The 22,505-nt window shown below is 50.8% G+C and overlaps 1 protein-coding gene across 2 annotated transcripts in view; it reads right to left on the bottom strand.

The window, feature by feature from the left end:
• ASTN2 (astrotactin 2) overlaps positions 1-22,505 on the bottom strand; it is a 567,068-nt gene that overhangs the window by 198,080 nt on the left and 346,483 nt on the right. The gene's annotated exons all lie outside the window — the stretch shown is intronic.

The raw sequence follows: 22,505 nt of genomic DNA, 5'->3' as shown, positions 1-22,505 counted from the left end.
CACTTCCATCACTTCCTCCTAGGGGATATAGTGGGGCCTAGTAGATAAGACACTTGACAAGGACTCAGAAGAGCTGGGTTCTAATCTCAGCTCTGTCAGTGGCCTGGTAGGTGACCTTAAGCAAATCACGTCCCTCTCTGTGCCTCAGTTTCCCCATCTGTAAAATGGGGATAATGATACTGGCGTCCTTTGCAAAGCCCTTTGTGCTGTCTGAATGAAAAGTGCTACAGAACAGCTAGATATTATTAGTCTGCTGTGCTCCCAGCCCCCGCAGGCGCAGGGACCTCCGTGCTCTATGCCCCGTGCCTGCAGACAGGCCCCCGAAGCACCACAGCTAGCGTTACTTTTGCACCTCTGGGCGGCAAGAAGCAGGTTCAGTGCTCGCAGGCAGCAGTGGAGTGCTCAGAGAGCCTCCGCCTGGAGCGACAGTTGCCATCAGCCATGTCCTGAAACGACCACCGATGGATCCCAGCGGATGGAGACGGCGCTGAGATCCGACTCTCTCGCAGGCGCTGCCATTCAGCTTCAATCCCACATTCCCCTCCAAGGAAGGCGAGTCACTAATTAGTTCCCCCGGGGGCTGCTTCATTGTTATCCCCCTTCCGGCAGTGGAGATGCTCGAAGAACCTGCCTGTCACGCTGCTGCCGATCCGGCTGTTTGACTGTGCTGCGGCGGTGTAAGGTGTCAGACAGGGACGTGGGGCAACTCCCCAACTCTGTGGCCGCCTTCCACCATCCTCCTCTTCTGCTAGTAGTGGACGGTCGCAAAGAGCCAGATTCAACCGGGGCACAACACCGTTGCCTCTGGTACTGTTACCCCAGGGAGTGTCGTGGGAGAGACAGAGCCCGTGTCTGAGCAATGGAGGGAATAACGAAGCAGATTGCATGCAGCCTCTCCAAACAGGGCCCATTCGCTTAGCAGCACCGTCTACTCTTTTCCCTCCCTCTCTCTTCATTTTCCACAGCACTCCCAGTCCCCTCCCCCTTCTCTGCCCTCTCCACGTTGCTGCTGGTGCGAAAGCTACAGTTCCCCCTGAGCCAAGGGCTCCCAGGGCTGACGTGGGGAAGGCACACCAGTTTTCATGGCCAGCGGGACACAAGGGAGTGATGTGGCCAGCACTGGAGATAGTGGGGCAGTGGAAGAGCGAGACTTGAACTGACAACCTTGAAGGCTGGAATCAAGATCCTGAACAACCCAGCTACCACAGCGCCTCCTGCTGGTGTGGGCTTCTGCTGATCCGGCATACTACAAGGCCTGACCACATCAGCATCCCCCAGAGCCACCCCCCATCCCCAAAAAGCTCCACTTATCCTGGTCTGGTCATGGGTGCCCATCAAGACTTGCTCCAGTCTGCAACACAGGCCTTCTCTGCCTGCTCCCCTCCCTGCTAATCTCCCACCAGCCTGCTCTCCCTCCCTCCATGCTATTTAACCTGAGGCGAAACCTCATTCCTCTGATGCAGGAAATCAGCCCTCCTGCCTCTCTCCCCCAGCAGCTCCCCTGTCTGTTCCCAACCCCAGCGGCAGAACCGGGGGTCTCTCCCCAGTCTCCATGTCTGTGCTTCTGCTGGGTTTTTTATTTCTTATTTACCTGCAAAGTGCTTTGGGAGAGACTGTCGATTTGAAAGACGCTCCACCAAATAAACTCGCATTGATCTGTGTACGGCAGGAAAGAAAAGCCGACCGCAAATCCTTGGAGCGCTATTACTGCAAAGCAAGGGATGGAGCCCAGCCTGCTCTCTGTACCCGGGACACATGCTCTACCTTCTTTATCCCTCCCTTGCCACTGAGGATTTCAGCTACCCTGAGGTATCTCACAGAAGAGCCGAGCTGCTGGTGAATTCCTGCTACACAGATCGATCCCTTAACCCCAATGTCTTTGTTTATTGCAGACAGAGAGAACAAGTCTTCATGGCAAAGGGCAGGAGAAGGGGGCAGCAAGCTGGGGCTGGGAAAGCTCTTGATCACGAAGGGGTATTTTGAAGGGATGGTGCTGCCCTAGAAGCCTGACTAACGCTGACTCTGCCCTGGCTGGCTTGCTCCTGGCTGACGGATGTTACAGGAAAGCACATGTTGCCTGCTGGGCACAGCCAGGGCATGCTACTGTGGTGACAAACACCACAGGCCTTTCTGGGAAACCTAGGGCTGGGTTCTTTGGTGGCCAGAACCGGGACCAGATTTGCATTGAAGCTCAGCCCCCAATGTGCACACCCTGAAAATTTGTTTTGGGTGCTGAGACGGGAGCCAAGCTGTCCCGGAAACCTTGCCTCAATGGTGGGCGCTGAGCCCTTTAGAAAACCTGGCCTGGGGTAACCCCCTGCAGGAAGAACCTGAGTCAGCCACGTTTGGTGGAACCGCTTCGCCCTGGGCAGCTGAGCATTACAACCCACTGCCCCGCATTCAAAGCTGCTGTTGCTGTATAGGCTTGGGCTTGTTCCATCGCGCGGGCAGAGCTGGTGAAGTGCAGGGCGAGGGTGAGGATAAATAAAGGGCCCTGCACCACAGCAACAGGAACTGGGATCTGCCTGTGGATTTAACAGCCGCTTGTGCTCTCTGGCACCTTGCATCCTGTTCGACAAAGGAGCCGGCACCTTATTGCATCTTCAGGCAACAACAACATTTTATTTGTCGGGGGGGGGAGGAGGGAATCTCTCTTTCCCTGTCACTCACACACAGATCTAATATTGACCGCACTACACTCTTCATCCCGGGTAGCTAAGGGGCGATTTGCTGTTCTAAGCCTTTTTCCATCTTAGCAGTCAAATGGGTTAAAGCAATTACTCCATGAGCAACAAGACTGGGTGGGTGGGTAGAGATGGGAGGGGAGAATGGGAGGGAGAGGGTAGGGGCACAGGGAGAAATTTGATCAATTTATTCAGCTGTCTTTCTAGCATGCGTGTACAGCTTCAGCATAGAGGGGAGCCGTGCCACACTGAAGCGAATTTCCAAGGCAGCTGAAAACACACAGCATCATGAAATCACAGCGTCAGGCCAGACCCTCTGCTAGTGCAGCTCCATGGTAGCAGTTTAGGATCTGGCTTGTTTGCGCCCATGACTAGCCATCACACCCCTGAAGACTGAGGGTTATGGGTGATGATGTAGTAGCTCAGGTCCCATGACCGCCCCAGCAAAAGAACCAAACTCCGGAGCGAGAGAAACACTTGTCAAAAGCTGAGCTGCGGAAGAGCAACATCTAAATGGATTTGGTCATTGCTCATGGAAACGTTGCTGAGCAAACTCCTTCCTGAGCTGAGCATTTTCTCTCTCCATGTGCTGCCTGTTTCATTCTCCACTGAGGCTGTTTTAATGCAAGCTGCCTCTCCCACTCCCTTTGCTGACAGCAAGCTCAGCATGGGATACAAAGAGTTCTCTCCCTCTTGGCTCGTAGAGGAAAGACAGTGGCACAAATTGCCTAATGTGCTCAGAAAATCAGCTCTCTCCTGGCAGCACCACTTGGTGCAAACAGCACATACTGCAGGGAGTAGAGAGGTGGGCAAGTGTGCCCGTGTAATGTGCTAACCATGCCTTTGTGCATTAGATATCCATAGTGGCAGAGGCTTTGCCATACCAGATTTGAACCCTGGTCCACAAAAGTCTGGTGTCCTGTCTCCAACACCAGAGGAAACAAAAATAAAGGAAAATGACGCCCGCCAACGCCTTCCCTACAAAACGCCACCAACTAATTGTGCAAAGCTGCATAACAGAGGAGAAGGGATTCCTTAAACTGACGCCTTTATGGGAACTGGGCAAACAACACAGATGTCACTCCGCATGTATGTCCCACTTCCAGGGACACCTATTTGTGGGCATACTGCACACACCACGTACACTATACAGAGCACACATAAGGAGTTACACAGATGCAGCCAGAGGAATCTGGGACAACCCTAACTTGTTTGGAGTAAGAGCAGGATTTTGGCAAAACAACTGCTGGGTGAAGCTGTGTGCCATGACAGCGGCTGGTGAGAGAGGAGGAGGAAGCAGCGGCAACTGGGAGAAACCCCGAGGATAATCTGCATGCGGTGTCTTCTAGCTGCGGCAGAGGGATCTATACAAAGATTTTCACTGAAGAGCTGCGGTCTGTAATGCAGGTTTTGTTCTGCAAGCAAGCAGCTAAGGAAAAGCAGGCCCAGCTGCATTGGTGCACATGGTTGCAAAGGAAGGTGTGTGTGTGTGTGTGTGTCTATGGTGTTGTGCCCGTGCGGGGTGGCGCAAATGGCTGCAACGTGTGGCTACATCTGGCTGCTGTGTGTCTGTCTGAGCAGTTTTGATGACACATTCGTTGCTCGCAAAAGCTTTTCTTTCTGTAACACTTCCCTCCTCTCTGCTCCCAGCTCCGCCTTTAGCACAGATCTCACCCATGCCACTGCTGTGTGCCCGGCCCTCAAATGCATACCAGACACAGCAATTTAGAGGAAGAGCAACAGAGCAGCTGAGGCAAAAGAGCCGGTAGGCCAGAAACGTAGGCCTGGCAGTGGCCTCAAGAAGTCAGCAAGTCCAGCCCCTCATGCTGCGGTAGGACCAAGTAAAGCAAGAACATCACTGACTGGTGTGTGTCCAACTGTTCTTACCATCCTGCAGCGATAGGGATGTCACAACCTGCCTTGGAAGCCTATTCCAGATCTTAACCACCCTTATAGCTAGAAGGTATTTCCAAATATTTAAACTAAATCTTCCTTGCAGCAGATTAAGCCTGCAGATTAAGGACTTCTTGTCCTACTTTCAGTGGATCCAGAGAACCATTGATCACCATCCTCTTTAGAACAGCCCTTAACATATTGAAGACGATCAGGTCCCTCTCTGTCTTCTTTTCTCAAGACTAAAAACACCCAGTTTTTTTAACCTTTCCTCTTAGGTCAGGTTTTCTAAACCTTGTATTGTTGTTGCTTTCCTGTGGACTCTCTCCAATTTCTCCACATCTTTCTTCAAGTGTGGCATGCAGAACTGGACACAATACTCCAGTGGAAGCCTCACTAATGCTGAGCAGAGCAGTATAATTGCCTCCCATGACACGCCTGTTTATACACCTCAGAATATTAGCCTTTTTCGCAGCTGTATCATATTGTTGGCTCAAATTCAATTTGTGATCCACTAGAACCCCCAGATCCTTTTCAGCAGTACTCCCACCTAGCCAATTAGTTCCCATTTTGCAGTTGTGCAGTTGATTTTTCCTTCCCAAGTGAAGTACTTTGCACTAGTCTTTATTAAATTTCACATTGTTGATTTCAGACCAATAATCTCATTTGTCAATGTTGCTTTGAATTCCAAGAATGTCCTCCAAAGTGCTTGCAACCCCTCACAGCTTGGTGTCATCTTCCAATTTTATAAGCACACTTTCCACTCAGTTATCCAAGTCATCAATGAAAATACGGAATTGTGCAACACCCAGGACTGACCCCTGCGGGACACCACTAGATACGTCCTTCCAGTTTGACAGTGAACCATTGACAATGGTCTTTCAACTACCTTCTAATAATTTAATCTAGCTCACATTTCCCTAGTTTATACGAATGTCATGTGGAACGGTGTAAAAAGTCTTACTAAAATCAAGATATATCACGTCTACTGCTTCCCCTCATCCACTAGGCCAATAACCCTGCCAAAGAAAGACATTAGGTTGCTTTGGCATGATGTATTCTTGACAAATGCATGCTGGCTATTACTTATCACCGTATATCCTCTAGGTGCCTACAAACTGATTGTTTAATCATTTCTTCCAGTATCTTTCCACCTATTGAAGTTAGGCTGATCGCTCTATATTTCCCCAGGTCTTTTCTCCATGGAGAGTTAATTAGACGATGTTTTCTCATGAGTCTGCACAGGACCAAGCTGGTGTCTGCTCTTACAGGCAAAGGAGGGAGAGCTGGGAAGCGAAGGAGCATGTCCATCAAAATCTCTTCCATGAGAATCCTTCCTCCTCTCCTTCACATCCCTTGGACTTTGGTTTGGCGTGGTCAGGGTTGCAGTTTGAAGTCTCAGCCAGCAGAGGGCTGTAGCTCCTTTTCATCAGTCCCTTACTTATGATAACCTTGTGGCTTCTGCTCAAGCAAAAGCACAAGAAAGAGTTTTCCGCCCGGCTTTTGTGCTCTTTAGAAGCACTGATCAAAGCCCCAACATGCAGCCCGGCTGAACTCCGTGCAAGGAACAGAAACAATGGAAGGGGGGGAAGATGCAGGAGGGATTCAAAAACGCCAAATGAGCAGCGACGCAGGCGAAACAGAGTGCGAGTTTGTGTCTGCATCTCGGGGAGGGCCAGAGTCTGACCGGCGTGCACGGGCGTCTACCTGTGTGTACACATGCCTACGTTTCCGTGTGCAGGCATGAGCGTGTGTGTATGGGCATGGGCGACAGTGCACCGTGGGTGTCTGTGACAGTGGGTGTCTGCGAGCGAGCGGCTCCGTGGTTTCCACCAACCGTGGAACGAACTTGGTTCCAATCAGATTCACGTAGAGCCCAAACCATCTGCCTTCCATGAGCCCCCTGCAACAGAACAGGAGCCCCCCCCCCCGCTTCAATCCCCGATGCTTCTGCTTTTCAGAGCAGATGGTTGATGCCCAGTTCTAGTAATAGCAGCACTTTACATCTTCAAACTCCTGGGCTTTGAATTAACCCACTCGTCCTCACAACCAGGCCCGGATTAGCCAGGGTGCCCTGGGCGCACGGCCCTGAACTGCTGCATTTGGTAGGTGGGGTTGCAATGGGCCAAACCCGAGCGGTGCTGTGAGCAGCAACACGGCTCACTCAAATTTGGCCCACGCCCTGGAGCTACCGGGTGGGCAGGGATTGGGCAGAACCAGCCTCACCCATGACCAGAGCAGAGCATTGAGCTGGGGGGGCAGGAAGGACAGTGGGTGAGGGGCTGGGGTCAGTTGTTGGTCAGCTTTGGTGTGGGTGGGGAGTTCTGGGGGGCTGCAGGATGAGGGGTTGGAAGTGAGTAGGGGATGTTGGGGGGTGGGATGAGCTGTGGGGACAGCAGGGGGAAATGGTGCTGTTGGGGGAAGTGGGGTGGGGCACCAGGATATTGGGGGTGAATTGGGGATGTTATGGGGTGGGGTGAGCTGTGGGGGGAATGGAGGATGCTGAGGCAGTGGAGGGAGATAAGGGGAGTTGGGGTGAGGGGCAGGAGTTGGGGTTGGGGTGAGCTGTGAGGGAAATGGAGGATGTTCAGGGCAGTGGAGCTGGGGACGAGCCGGCGTGTTGGAGGCTGCTGGGAGCCTGATGCACGTCAGAGCTGCTGGGATGTGTGCGGGGGCTGGTCGAGGCTGTTGGGGTTGTGTGGCTGGAAGTGGCATTCGGGGTTGTGTGTGGATAGGGGTATGTATGGGGCGGGGGCACTTTGCCGAGTGGCCCCGGTTCATGCCAGGCAGGGCTGGCAGCAGCCAGAGCAGAGCTAGAGCAGGGACGTTAGCGCCGCTCGGGTCTGACCCACACACTCCTCTGTCAGGATGGGGAGACAGCCAGGCCAGATGTGAGTAAAGGGCGGGGGTGAGGGATGCAATCTCCATAGTCCACAAGCCCCCAAAATTCTTTAATTTGGTCCCACTCCTGACCCCTCTGGAAGGTAGCTAAGTGCTGTATTGTACATGCTATCAATGGGAGTTAAGAATGAGAGGTTACGTTCCAATGAATGGCCTTCAGTTTAGGATACTTCCATTTTTGGGGAGCCCAATTCTGGACAAAACAGAGCCTGATTCTGAGAGGTGCTGAGCACCCGACACTCCTGCTAACGGTGCTTGGCGTAGGAGGGTTTTGTAGGCAGAGCACCGGGCGAGGCGTTCAGAGCCTCCGGTTCAAGCTCCCGGTTCTGCTACTGAATTCCTGGGTAAGTCACATTATTTGCCCCATGCCTCAGTTCTCCAGATAAAAAACGGAGATAATACGCCCTCACCGCACAGGGCTGTTATAAGGACACATTCCATTAATGGCTGTGAGCTACTGCCGTGTCGTGTAAGCAGCTCAGTTATAAGGCTTGGCAGAACTGGAGTTTTTCATTTCTTTCTTTTTTTTTTTTTTTTTACAATTTCGACTTATAATATCAATGTTTATTTTTACAGATTATCATCTTAAATTTGCCCAGTTGTGCAAAGTTATGAGTTTTAAGCATTGTTAACACTTTTTTTTAAATCTATTTAAATTTTTACAGCTGCAGGAATTGCGTGTGTGTAGGGAGGTCAGACCATACTTATTTAATGACAGTAGATGTTGAGTTAAAAAAGTTAAAGCTACCTAAATAGCCCCTCTGCTCCAGCTCCACTACCGCCAGCATTCCCGTAGGTTTCATACACATTAAGGTGGGACTCCAATCAGTTCTCAAGCAGCACTTCTCTTACTTGGCTAGCTGTAAATTTCAGTGATTAGCGATGGAAATATATTTCCTCTGGTCGGGTCTATATGGTGAAATTAATGTTTACTGATATTTACCAATAAAAATCTAATCCTTCGAAGCCTACAAATAGTTGTGGGAACTCAGCACCACTCATAGTTGGCTGTTTAAGGTTTAGGTACCCAAAATTGGCGGTCACTTTTGAAAATCTGACCTTAAGTGATATGCCCAAGGTCATGAAATAAATCTGTGCCACAGTGGGGTACAAAGTTCCAAGAGAGGGAATGATCTCAGCACCCAGGGGAGGGAAGCTTCAAATGAGGTGGTATGAAAAGGACTAAAAACACAGCACCAGTCAAGCTCTGAGCAAGGGCTATAGTCCGTGTAGGAGATGGAGTAAAGCCCCAGGTGTGCACTTTTGGAGTGGATATGAAAACACGAGGTTGTGAGAAGATGTCATGGCAGTGCTACATCCATCCTGCATCGTCCCAAGGTGCAATTCTGTTAAATCCCTAGGTATCCTGTGCAGATATCTGAGTAACAGGACAAAGTACCATGGACCAGGTTGGATGTAACCGAGGGTGGATTTACATTTACAGATAGCCAATGCCTCACAATCATATCATCTTCCACTAGGAAAATATTCTGCTGAGAAAAACTTGTTTGGGGTCTGATGGGCAGTGTCCTTCTTCCCTCATTCTTGGGAACTGGGATTTTCTCCTGCCAGCCCCATTACAAATCCACCTGCTTCTGACAGGGCTAGATCAGACCATCAGTCCATCACGTGGGTATCCTGCCTCCAGCAGTGGTAGACGGGATGTTTCAGAGGAAGGCAGCCGGCATTCCGGTCTGCTACCCCCCCAACTCCAGTGCATCTGTGCATAATGCATTAGCTGATGTCCTGAAGTATGAGATTTAATTACCCTTATCTTAGCTGGCATAGCTACTAATGCTAATCATATTAGCAGCCAGAGTGGTCATGTCCAGGAAACTCTGTGCAAATGGCACCTTTTCACACCACAGAGCTACTGGACAAGTCTGACCCGCCGAGTGTAATGACAAGGATAAGGTGTGGCCCTTATTCCTTTTAGCCCTCAAAAGGCTTCAGACCGAGCTACATTCTCAGAGCAGCATCAGAATGTTGAACTAACGTCCAGTTGCAGGATCTTTCTCACCAGGGGCGGTGTGGAAGTGCAGACGGGCCCACCTCGTCTTTCAGGTCCCAGCGTGAGTTTGTAGGACTGGCAGTTAGAAATCTCTTCTTACTTGTTAACAGAGCACAGCTGATCCAGAAGCACTCGCAGACACTAAACAAGGAGTCCTAGTTTTACAGGCACTTTGGAGAGGGTAAATCTAATCCCAGAATTTGATTCTGTGTCCTCCTGCACCAGTGAATTATTCAGGCTGATTAGGAGCTGCGTGAAGTAGCATTACTTATTCTAAATGTACTGGCCATTAATTTTGAGTGAGTCCCTGCTCCTGTATAATGAGACAGGGTAAAAAGGAGACTCATCAGCTTTCAACATGCCCTTCACAATTTTCAGTCCCCTCTAACTCCTTGACTTTCTAATCCAAACAGCCCTAATATCTGCACTGTCCCGTTCTTGTCCAGCACAGCCCTGGGACAGCAGAGAAGAGTAACCCAGGAGGCTCATTAACCTGCTGGGACCCTGGCAGAAGGCGAAGGAAGCCAGCTTCATGGCCTTATATTTCAAGGAGAGTTGGGATTTGCTAGAGTGGCACCAGAGATGAATTTGGCCCAAGGTTTCCATTCTGCGTAGCGCTCCCCGATGGGGCTGCTCCGGGGTCCCTCACTGCAGTCGGTTACACGCAGTTCGGACACGTCAGTGCCTCCCACAGCGGAGCTCCGGCCAGTTGGAGAGAGCCCAACAGAACATGCCACACCACCGGAGTGAGCGGGATGGACATAGTCAGTGTGGGACAAACGGGGATGGATGGACAGACGTGAAAGGGCAGGAGGACAGAAGGCTCTGGGGAGCAGAGGTACAGAGGCAGTTCATGCCCCATGTGGGACAGAGAAAGGATCCTGTGGGTTAGAACAGAGCCCTCTCCGCTGGTGAGAGTGTGAGGACTCCAGCTGGTTGTGACGCAGAGGCTGCCCAATGTCTGTGTGGAGCACAGAGGAGTCTGCTAGTTAGCAGCACTCTCCAGCGAGGAAAGTGCAGGCTGTAAAGCACGCTGCCTCTGGAGGGGAGGCTAAGAGCTTTCAAATCCTTCAGCTGCCTGCTGGAGATGCCCTTGTTCCAAGGCACAAGGTTCTCCACCGCGAGCCAGCTCTAGTCGGCTCCTGCTGTAGGTAGCGGAGTGCCTGGGTGCATTAGGGCAGAGGGCCAACATGATAGCCCTTTAAAGTTCTGGGGGCAAGCCGGCTCCCTTTTGTTTGCACAGGAAGGAGAAGAAAACCCGTCTTCTGCTGACAAGAGCTGAACTCTCAGGGTTCAATGGAAATCCTGAGAGGGAGCGCACGGGGGAGCCAGCAAGCGAGAGAGATCAGCTCCAACTCGGCTTCTCGGAAATGCAATTCATTTCAGGTGCAATCAGCACACGGGACAGAGGCCGGTTTTATTCCGGGGCCGATGCACCAAGCCAAGGAAATGACCTTTCCAGGAGCTGCCCGTAGCAGGAACAAAGGAGCTCATCACGGGGAATGTCCATCACGCGTGCCCCAGAACGGTACTGTGGGATGAGGCAGACAGACGGATGCCCAGGCTTCCCTGCCTGGGGGCAGTGCGAGTGGCTGGGAAGCTCACTGCAACCGAATGAAGGAGACAGGAACATCTGTTCCTGTTCTAGTCTGGGACTCGATTACTAAGCACATGGGTGGGGAGGGGGGCAAAAGTGACAGGAGATTCAATCAGCCAGTCAATCACTCAACCCTAATGCTGTCAGTATAGAGAGAAACTCTGCCTGCACTCCGCTCCCTGCCCCTCCCTGCCACATTAAAAATATGTGCCAGTGTTTTAGCTCCATTAATATACAGCCCAACAGTATTCAATAGCTGCTTTACCCCCCTCGGTTCAGGGGAAATTAGCATTTAAATTGAGGCATTTCTTGGAGGTAAATCATGAGAGTGCCAGGACGGGAGTGTATCCTCGCCTGCCAGCGCTGCTTCCCGGCTCACGCGGCGTAGAGTGCGTGTGGGTTTGTGTACACATGCAATCCTCTGGCTCAGCACAGAGTGCCTGGTTGTGCATTCATCACCTGCTATGAAAGGAGAACCAATCCCAGGGAGGCATTCAGGGCTGCATATTCGAGACGGCCTCAGACTGGCCCTTGAAAGAGGGGGTACGGATTGGACAGCAAGATCTGCATTTGTGCATGCCCCGGGGCAGCAGGTGCAAAGGTTGGCCACTGCAGGTGCCAATGGCTCTGCAGGTGCAAAGGTTGCAAACTCAAGAGCACATGGGGCACCGTGCAGCAAGGGGGCGCTGGCCTGCCTATGTGGATCAAAGGAAGTAGAAAGCTGACGGAAACCTTGCTGCTTCAGCCACCACGCCACGTCCTTTCAGGCCCATTGTGGTTCCGTAGTCCCGTCCCATGAGCTTCTTGCCTCCTGCTCCCTTCCCAAGGGGCTATCAGTGTGTTGCTATAAAGTTATCTGCAGGGTAACCATGAGGTGTTGAAAACGATCCCGTCAATCAGAACTGGCGAAATGCCTCAGGGTCTGTCTTGGCAGCTCTTTGATCCGAGCAGTGGAATACTAATCGCGCTGCCACGCTACCACCGCCAATGCTGCTCTACTCCAGGCAGCATAACCTGGGCTCCTCTTCCTTAATGGCATCTGATCTGAGAACACAAGTGCGTGGCAGGGATGACACACGCCCGACAGGAATGGGGAAATAAACAGGCAGCTGTCCACAGAGAGAACGCATCTCCAGAGTCCTGATGGAAAGAGCAGTTACAAAATACACGCGCTCCTACACAGAGCGGGACTGGGGACTCCACAAGGGAGTCAACTCATGGAGAAGAAACAGCATCGACTGCCTTCCCCAGGCTTTTCCACACCAGACTGCCACAGCAGCACGCATGCCAACGATGAGCAGACTAGGGAAACAGCATGGCCTTCACCCACCCCTGGAGACGGGGGCTCTGCTGCTCTGAGAGCTGGGGCTATTCGGCGCTGACCCTGCTCTGCGACTTGTCTTTCAGTGGAGTCTAATGATCACTAAACTCCAGCAGGCCTGGCCGGCTCCAGGACAGCGCCAGGGGAGGCAGGGGGACCTGTAGCTTGATAGCAAGAGAAAGGTGCCTACAGAGCAGGTGTCTGTGGGTGGCACCCTGGGGTAATTTAAGGGGTGCAAATTAGAACAGGAGACCTGGGGAAGTGAAATTGACAAGTCAAAGGGGGACAAATATAGAGTAGCAGGCTCACCTCCCCCCTGTGGAAAGCTGCTAAATATCAGGCAATATTAACCCCGCTAGTTCTTCACCACAGTCCTCTGTCTCCTCAGTACTCCGCATACACGTCATGAGCGCTCCTACTCCACCTCCTTTCACCCCGCTCTCTCTAGAGACAGGAGAAAACACTCGGGGCAGAGAAGGAAATCGCAGATTCCTCTTTGGGGGGGAAAAGGGTGGAGTCCCATTGAAAGTAGTAGGCCCTCTATGGTTCCTTGAGCATGGAGGGAATTTACAACCCCCATTTCTAATCACAGCTCTGACACCGCCTCCATCCAGGACTTTGGGCAAGTTACTTCCACTCCCTGCATCTCTGCGTCCCCCGTCTGTCAAGCTAGCTTCGCTGTCAGACATGGGTGCGAGCCAAAGACCCAAATCCCAGCAGCCCTGACTGAGGTTTCTGAAAACTCAGTGTGGAACCATGGGTTGAATCTCTCAGTAATAACCCTGCCCATCTTAGCACTGGGCTTGGGAGGCTTAGCTACGGCCAGCCAGCACTTTCAAGATGAAGGCAGAGGTTGTCGGCTGCCTGGCAGGTTGGACGGCCCGTTCCCATCCAACTCAGTCAGAATCATGCTCCAGACATGCTGCATTATTCAAACTTGACTTTCCTAATAGCGATCTCCAGCGTGCTGAAGACCTTGTTCTATACACAGGGGCCTGCCACAGGTTTCTAGAGCACTGAGCCAGTTAGTTCAACCTCTGAAGCCCTATCCCTTCCTCCACCTGCCACAGTGTTACCCTGGGTTCCACCCGCTGTCATCATCCTGCGTGCAGTGCGCCAGGGACGGAGGAGCTGTGTCAGCAGACGAGGCTGGGCAGAGCCAGCTCCCTGGCCGCAGGGCTGGGCAAGCAGATGAAAAGCAGCAAGGCCTGAACATGCAGCTGAATAAAAGACAAGGAATGCTGAAAGAAACCCAGCCGGCAGCTCCTGCCACATGCATAGAAAAGAACCCCAGGGGAAAACTGCATTCAGGCTCATGTCCATTCCTTATGAGACCAAACAAACATCCTCCGATGGGCTGGGAGTTGAGGACAGATCTGAGTGAGTACGACAGTCAATAAACAATCCTCTAGAGATAGGGACAGATTCCTTTCTTCCCCGGTTAGGGCAGCCCCTGGGGGCTTCACCCAAATGGGAAGGCAAGTCCCCACTAGACAAGAACACACCGTAACAAAAACAGCCAGCACAGCTGGTGCCCTCAGTCTGTGTAGAGAAGCCAAAGGTTAGAATGGGATGTGGAGTCTCAAGCCGTGTCTACACTGCAGGCTTCTGCCTTCACAGCTATGTTTTCCAGTGTGTGAAAAGGTCTGATCCCTGGCTGACAGAGCTGTGCTGGCAGTCACTCCTCATGTAGATGCAATATGCCAGCAAAACTGCTTTCGCCTGTATAGCTTGTTTCGCACACAGGGAAGTGGCTTTACTATACTGGTTCAAAGCCAATATAGCTGCGTCCACACTCAGTATGATGTTGCCCGTAGAGCATGGGCGGTATTCCTTATCTGCTAAAGCACTGCTAGTGTCAATCCCAGTCTCCAGAGTTATCAGCCCTCCATTTCTCATCAGCACTGCACCCAAACCATTGATCAAGAACACCCCGAGCTGGGTAGTCATCCCCGCGCGTGCCAGGGTGGAGTGATCTCGGCAGTGAGGGCAGACCGACTTTCTAACAAGGCAACCAGACCCCCCAATTCCTTTATATTATATTCTGCTTCTCCCCCACCAACCCCCATTAAACAGCTATTTATTCTACTAAACTGTCTCTCTTGTGGGCAAAAGCTTGCATTAGTCTATGGATCTTTCTTCCTCTGGAGCGTCTGCTGGGAATGCACTGACACACAGTGTGGAGTAAAAACAGATTCGAAAAGCTATGGTTCCCACAGCAACGCCTTGTGCAAATGAAGTGTGTGATGTTAATGTATACAGCGCTAGATTTATGCCTTAATTATGGAGTCATGATGGCAGGAGGAACTCCACGCTAACCTCTATTTTTTCAGCCACTTGTACAACTTTTGCAAAGAAATAGATCCTTCCCTTTGGGGATAAAATTTCTCCATGCTTTGCTTTGGCTCCAGGGTAATTCTTATGGAGAGTTTCAAGGAAATGAGGCAAAATGTTTTTGAGTAATGGCGCTGAAATGAAAAATGGACACCTTTCTGTCTAGCAAAAAAAAAAAGAGTTGCAACCTTTACTTTGCTCACCTGTGACTCAGGCAGAACTTGCTTTTCAAAGTTCACGCCTGTCAGACAGTCAATCCTCCAAGTGCATGTCACATGAAGGGGGAGACTTGGTGCAGATACAAAGATGATTATTAACGGTCAGACTAGTTAACCTTTCCTAGCTGCATCAGAGCTCACAGTGGTGGGTACTGTAATGTGCACAGAGGTGGCAGCTCTCTCTCTGTGAGTCAGACCAGCAGTCCCTCACCTGCAATGGCTGAGTCCTATAGATTTTGATGGACTATTTGTATCTATCTGCTCACAGATGTTAAGGGGGTGTCTGCACGGCAAAGGAAGGTGTGCTTGTAGCCAGACCTGTGGCTGCTTTAATCCAGGTAGCCCAGGTAACAACAGTCGTGTAAAACGTGGCACACGGGCTAACCGAGGGCCCTGGGTACGTACTTGGGTTACTAGCTTGTGCTGAAGCCTGGGGCACCATGGATACATTACTATTGTTACCAGCATTAGCTAGATTAAAACAAGCCTAGGTGTGTCTACATGGTACAATCACATCTTCACCTGCCATGCAGACTTACCCTACCAGTGCTGGGATCTGACCCAATAGCAGGAATTGACAGAGTGCCATTCACTGCTCCCACCAGGCACCAGCTCAGTATCTCTGAGTGCCCACGCCTGCTGCCCCGCCTGCCATGCCTCTACCAAGCACATCTCCGAGTCAGAGCAGCCAATCTTTCCGACCTCGCTAGGTCTCCTACAACAAGATTGTGTGTCATCCGCAGAGCATGGATGTTGTCACTTGCAGCAAGCCATACTCAACTCTTGGCTTACATGGCAGCCATATAACTGTGTCCTGGGCAACTTTAACGGTGGGCCAGTTAGAGTGACCACTCAGAGCTACACAGTGCCCTGGTTTTACTTGGCCATGCAGGGCAGTAAGAGGGAGTGAGGCCCACCCACTCACTTCCCTGGTTGGCCAAGTAAGACTTCTCTGGATCTTGCACCCAGCTCTGGTGCAGCACAATCGTGGCCTGGGAGTTCGGTTTTAGGTCTGGAGCCTCTGCCCTTCTGCTATTCCCACCCCTCCACTTGGGAATAAGGCACCCGCCCTTCCATTCCACAGCTAGGGGAGCTGGGAAGGAAATACATCACAAAGCTTTCAAGGCTGCACTCAATTACTCCCCCCTTCCGCCAGGACCGAGCAGGGCAGCAACTGCTTTGTGGCTGGGTCCAAGGCTGAGACGTGTCTTGGTCTGACCCTTCCTTCTTGACAAACATCATTGACCTACACTGCATAGCATCCCTGGGAAACAGGTGACAGCTCCATTCTACTGGAGAGGAGACCAAGGCTCAGGGTACGCTACCTTACTTGAGCAGAGCAGGTTAATTTCAGCACTGAGATTAAACTTGAGCATCCTGACTCCCAGCCCCATGCTCTGGCTGTCTTATTCAAGGGGCAGATTGTGGATATTTCAAAGCAGCTAATGGGGCTAGCTGGAAATAGGCCAGTTTTAAAGGTCTGAAGCTGTTTAGTACTTGAGGGGGTATCTGGTATTCAAGGTGTCTTGCTCCATTATGTTAATGACAACGAAGGGGTGTGACCTTGTCAGGTCTCATAAGCTAAGCAAGTTTCAGCCTAGTGAATATTCGGATGGGAGATTGCCATGAAACAAAGCAAAGTTCATGGAGCAGAACTCCTGCCTTTTGCCCGCTAGACTGTAGCTGCCCTGAAAGGGGCCGGGGTGTGTTTATTTCAGTGCCTAATGTGAGATTCGAGCGGATTAAACCCATTTGATTCCTCAGCCAGGCTTTTACTTTGGTGGTGATACGAGTCAAAGGGCTGGGTCTCCATGGATGGGTGGGCGCTTTTTGCAATTGTTTAAAACATGTTTCTCAAGCAACTTATTTTCTGGTTGCTAATTACTATTATTTGTATTGTGGCAGCACCTAGCGCCTCCCATTAATTTCAGTGAAGCCAGGATTTCACCCCAATTTCTGGCTGCAATTTTCAGAGGAGCCCATGGGAATTCAGTGCCAGCTTGCACTGAATTCCGATGGGATTTGGGCACCTTTGAAAATGTCACCCTCTGTATTTCCCCGTGTCAGCATGGGAATGGCAAGAGCTATCATGCCAGACACCTGAAGCCTGACATCTTCCTGCATGGCTCTCCCCATCATCTAAGGGTCAGCAGATATTTGAGGGAAACGGGACGTCAGGCAGGCAGGGGAGCTGATTTTTAAATATCTGTCTTTAAAATATAAATGCACCGGCAGTTCTCCACTCCGCGCACACAGAGATTCTCTTAACAACTTGGAATCTTAAGCATTTTTTCTCCTCAGCTTTGTCGTTAACCTTTAAGACTGAGACGAAGCGTAAGAGTTTGGAAGGGAATAAAAAGGGACTCTGGAAGCCAGCCAACATCAGTGCGAATGTTGGGCTACACATCATAGCTCTCTTGCTCTCTTCTCCACGCTCTGCTCTCCTCCCCCCAGGGCAACTTGAGCCGCTCTTGGCTACCACCATGGTATTACAAACGCTAATGAGGTTTGGAAAATAAGAAACCCACTGCAGTGTGGGAGAAACTAATAACAATGGTTTTGTCTTATCTCTCATAGCCATTAGAGGGAGAGGAAAAACAGCCACGGGCAGCGGCAGATCTGTAATATCACCACACATTTCATATGCTGGCACGCTGACATAGTCATTTCAACACAGCTAATGTGCTGACTTTTCCTCAGACCAGTGCCCTCCTTTTGCCAGCTGGGACTCCTGTAGCGTGATCATCATTTCAGCAGTGCCCATGAGGGCATCTTCTGCCAGCTAGGGGTACCACAGCGCAAGCTTCCTGACTGCAGCTCCATGCCCTGTCTCTCTAGCTCCCAGCCTGTCTACTGATAATCAGAATCAATGCAAACCACTTGCCTCCTGCAGTGCTCAATGCTACCTCTCTCGATTGGTATCCAATGTCCTTTGCTGCAGGGCGTTCCCATGGGAAGGGCAAGATGTACGTGAAGACAGAAGGAGCCAAGAATGGAGAATCTCTCTGGGAGCCTCCTGCATCTTCCTATCGGCAGAGAAAGCAGCACCTGTGAACTCGTGTTTGGGAAACCAGTGGTTAGCCAGCATGTCGACTCGGCTCTGTCAGGCAGCCAGACCCTATGGTTAATTAGCTAAAATTTGTGACTGCTTCCGTGATGTTGCATTGCTGAGGGTGAAATTCATTATGGAAGCCATGAAATGCTGCACCCGCTGAGCCGGTGCAGAGAAGCTGCACCTGCAGCACTGGGCGAAGTGAACAGCTCTGCTCTCCAGCCAAGCTCAGGGAAGCGAGCGCTAAAGACCCCAGTTTTAGGGCTTGGTGGATGGATGCACATCACCTCTGCCTTGGCTTTCGTCATGGGCAGCTTTTCTCTGACCTGCTTGACATCTGCAAGGGATCTGCCCATTTGCATTAATGAGCGAGGCAGGTAGGCTTCTTGGTGACAAGCGACAATACCATTTCTGCCTCCAGGTGTTCACTGGTTGCCTTCAGGTAATCCAACATCTGGAATACTGTGCGATCCCCCTGAATCCAGAAGGGCAGTGGGGAGGTACTGTGTCCTGCTACTGTGCACCAGCCACCTCATTAAACAAGCTGCTTTCCCAGCCTCCAGCATAGCAGACAGGAGGGGAAATGAAGTGACAAAAGGCACTGAACTTTCCTTCTCAAGGGATGCCGTTAAAGAACCTGCAGGCTCATGGGGAGATTCCCACACATGCACCAGCTCTCAGATAGTCCGTAATTGTTGCTGGGCAAAGACGGAAGTCGGAACAGAATGTGGATGTGAAATCAACAAGAAGAGAGGGAATTTCTGGATGAGTGCCAGGAACCTGGGCCTATGGCATATTGCCATGCAAGGTCCATTGGCCATTAGCCTCCTAGTATAAAGGTGTGAGGTGTCTGATGCACATCAAGGTTATAAAATTTGTTGATGAGATCCATCTGGGAGGGATTGCAAGCACTTTGGAAGACAGGATTAGAATTCAAAACCACCTTGACAAGTTCGAGGATTGGTCTGAAATCAGTTAAGATGAAATAAAGACAAGTGCAAAGTACTACACTTCGGAAATAAAAATCAAATGCACAAGTACAAAATGGGGAATAACTATCGAGGCGGCAGTACTGCTGGAAAGGAGCTGGTGGTTACAGTGGACCACAAATTGAATATAACAATGTGATGCAGTTGAGAAAAAGTCTAATATCATCCTGGCGAGTATTACGAGGAGTGTAATGTCTAACACACGGGAGGTAATTATCCACTCCATTGTGTCCAAGTCGGGGCACTACACTTTAAGAAGGATGTGAATAAAGTGGAGAGAGTCCAGAGGAGAACAGTAAAACTGAGAAATGGTTTAGCAAACCTGACCTCTGAGAAAAGCGGGGCATGTTTAGTCTTGAGAAATGAAGACTGCGGGGGGAGCTGATGACAGTCTATATGATAAAGGTTGTTCTAAAGAGGATGGGGATCAATAGTTCTCCATGTCCACTGAAGGTAGGACAAGAAGTGGTCAGCTCAATCTGCAGCAAAGGAGAGGTAGGTTAGATATTAGGAAACACTATCGGACTATAAGGAGAGTTAAGCACTGCAATAAGCTGCGAAGGGAGGTTGTGGAATGCCCATCCTTGGAGGTTTCTAAGAACAGGCTAGACAAACGGCTGTCAGGGATGGTCTAGGTAGACTTGGTTCTGCCTCAGAGCCAGGGGCTGGATTAGATGACTTCTTGAAGACCCATCCAGCCCTCCATTGCTAGGGGTTCTCTATACACCCACTATGGCTGGGATGTGGCAATAGGAAAGGGAGGATAATCAGCCTGTTCTCTGCAACTGTGACACGTTAGCCTTTGGTGGAGGGCCAGTCCAACCAACTCATGAAGAATGCCCCAGTGCTCGGCTTCACATCTCCATTGTTGGTGTTAAAGTGAAACCTGCACACGGGATATTCTTTGGCCTTTGAAACAATAGTTTGGGATGGGGAAGGGGGAATGGACCAGGCTTTCTACTCATCCGGAGAACTGCAACCAAGACTCAAACAGCCTGGAAGAAGGTAGAGTCTGACACTAGCAGAATCCAGTTACAAAGACGTAAGGCTCAGAAAGCCCTGCTCCAGTATCTACCTGCAGTCGCACTGCCTGGAGCAATGATTCTCAGAAGCCAAGCAATGCCATGCTAGGTTAGCCCATGGATGGGGGCTGTCTGAGGATCAACTAGGTGCTTGCAAGAAGTAACACCGATGATCTAGTGAGAGAATTATTATTGACTCAATGTCCATAGTGCTGGCAGAGTCACCATTCGTAGGCGCTGCTGTCTTTCATTTGACATACAAAACTGACCACTGGTGGTCACTCAAGTTTCCACGGTGTATTCTGCAGGGATAAAGAGCGTTAGCCCTGGCATCCTTACCCAGTTCCATTGTTGGTGATTAAACCTTGCCTCCCTCGCCCCCCTCCCAACGCCCCCATTTCCAGCTGAACATGGGACTCTTCTTCACGTCTCGTCCCAAACTGCTGTGTAGCATTGCTGTGCCCTGCTCAGCAGTCTGCCGCACTCACTCCCAGAAGCAGCTGAATTCCCGGGGGTGGGTGAAGCAATCCCTCTGGACAAGTCTGTGTATCACTCTAAGGTAATAAAGCACACTGAGATCCCTTGAGACAAAAAGTGCTAAATAAATCTACGCAATTATTATTATAAAACCATTTTCTGCTACATCTCTTAATAATGTAAATTAACAATGCAACTATCCCGGCATAATGAGAATCATAAAAGTTAGAGATGAGAAAGACCTAATAGGTCAGCTGGTCTGTCCCCAGCCAGAATCTGGATTGTTCCCTCCCAGATCATGAAGGGGGAGAACCCTTTATGTACCTTGGGAGCTAGTAAAAGAGAAGCCAAACCTAAACAGCAGTGCTGAGCACAGAAATAAGAGCCGTGCCGCTGGGAATGGATGAAGGAAATCGCTGAGTGTTTGAGAATGCAGCAAGGTGAACAAAAGCAAATCCACAAGTCCCTGGCCTGCATTCCTCTGTCCGTCCATGAGTCCACGTCAGCATTTATACTGGTCCCCTACTGCCATGGGGTGTGAATCCTGCACCTGCAGTGCGAAAACATGAACTTCCACTGCTTCAGCTAAAGAAGTAACTCCATTAGCTGGTGGCTGTAGTCAGCTCATGTCCTCTGATGTGGGCCGATCACTAGAGGGAGACAGAGACCCCGTGGTGCTGAGGTGGATTAGACATTCATCAGCCCAGTGCCTGAGCCCAAAGCCCTTTTCTTGCCCATCTCTATTTGGTTCATTCCACCTCATTTCCTGACGGCACACAGACATTGCTGGGCTACGCAGGACACAGGGCAGGGATGCATTATATCTTCTCACCACTTAGGATTCAGAAGCCTTCTTGTTTCGAGCAGCGCAGCGTCCCACCCTGCTCAAGGGACGCTGACTGGCTGGAGAGATGGATTGTCTGACGGGGACAGTCCGGCCTTTCCCAAAAAGCCAGATGCAAAAATCAAAGAACCAGAGCGCAGATAAAGAGTTCTGCTGGGGAAATAACTACACACTGCGTAGTGGAGCAGCCCCGTGTGCAATTGGAATCATTTCATTCGCGGGCTAGGCGCCCCCTGACCAGCTCAGGGCTTTGTAAGAATTCCTCCGTTCCACACAACATGCGCCTCTGATCGCACCAGTTTAACTTGCTGGCAAGAATACTGGGAGACTGTGTCCAAAGCTTTGCTGAAGTCAACGTATGTCACGTCCGCCGTGATATATCTCAGGTGATATAGCTCACTGTCCTCACACGGTGCGTGATTTGTAACTGTGTTCATTTTCAGAGCTCATTCTCTCTCGGCTTCAGTGATGGCACTGGTGGAGGGAAGAGTTTAGCGCTTTCCTCTATCCCCCTTCATCAGGCCCTAGGGTTTTTTGGCCTCTCTCTGCCGCATGGGGCACAGGTCACTTGCTGGTGGATTCTCTGTACCTTGAAGTCTTTAAACCATGAAGTGAGGACTTCACAACTCAGTCATAGGGTAGGGGTCTATTACCGGAGTGGGTGGGTGAGGTTCTGTGGCCTGCCTTGTGCAGGGGGTCAGACTAGATGATCATAATGGTCCCTTCTGACCTTAGAGTCTAGGAGTGCTCCCTAAATACACAGGCCGAGTGTGGAGGCATACGCACACCTCTGCACTGCAAAAATCCCTAAAAAGGACTGAGAACTCAGCTCCGCACGATGTACAATGACATCAGTTTGTGCTGTCTCCACCCCAGCTGCTCAGCTTACACAGGAGAGACAATTCCATTCTAGGCTCTTATTCTGACCACACTCCACCCCCTTTCCTGTTCCCAGCCCACGCACAGATGGGGCAATCTCATCTTCCACACCTCCTCTGGGCCCAGCTTCCAAGTGCCTCGCCCACTACGAAGGGACAATTGTGATCCCCCTCTCCCATCTATCTGATCACTTTTCAGGCTGCAGAGAGGGGTAATTCCATTCTGGGCCCTTACTGTATCTACCACGATCCTTTACACACACACATACACACACACCCCTGAT

Source organism: Emydura macquarii, unplaced genomic scaffold (assembly GCF_026122565.2).
Source record: "Emydura macquarii macquarii isolate MOO-44397 ecotype Brisbane River unplaced genomic scaffold, CSIRO-AGI_Emac_v2 contig_691, whole genome shotgun sequence".
Taxonomy (NCBI): Eukaryota; Metazoa; Chordata; order Testudines; family Chelidae; genus Emydura; species Emydura macquarii.
The sequence above is the reverse complement of the archived record's forward strand: the minus strand, read 5'-3'. Positions and strand labels throughout refer to the sequence as shown.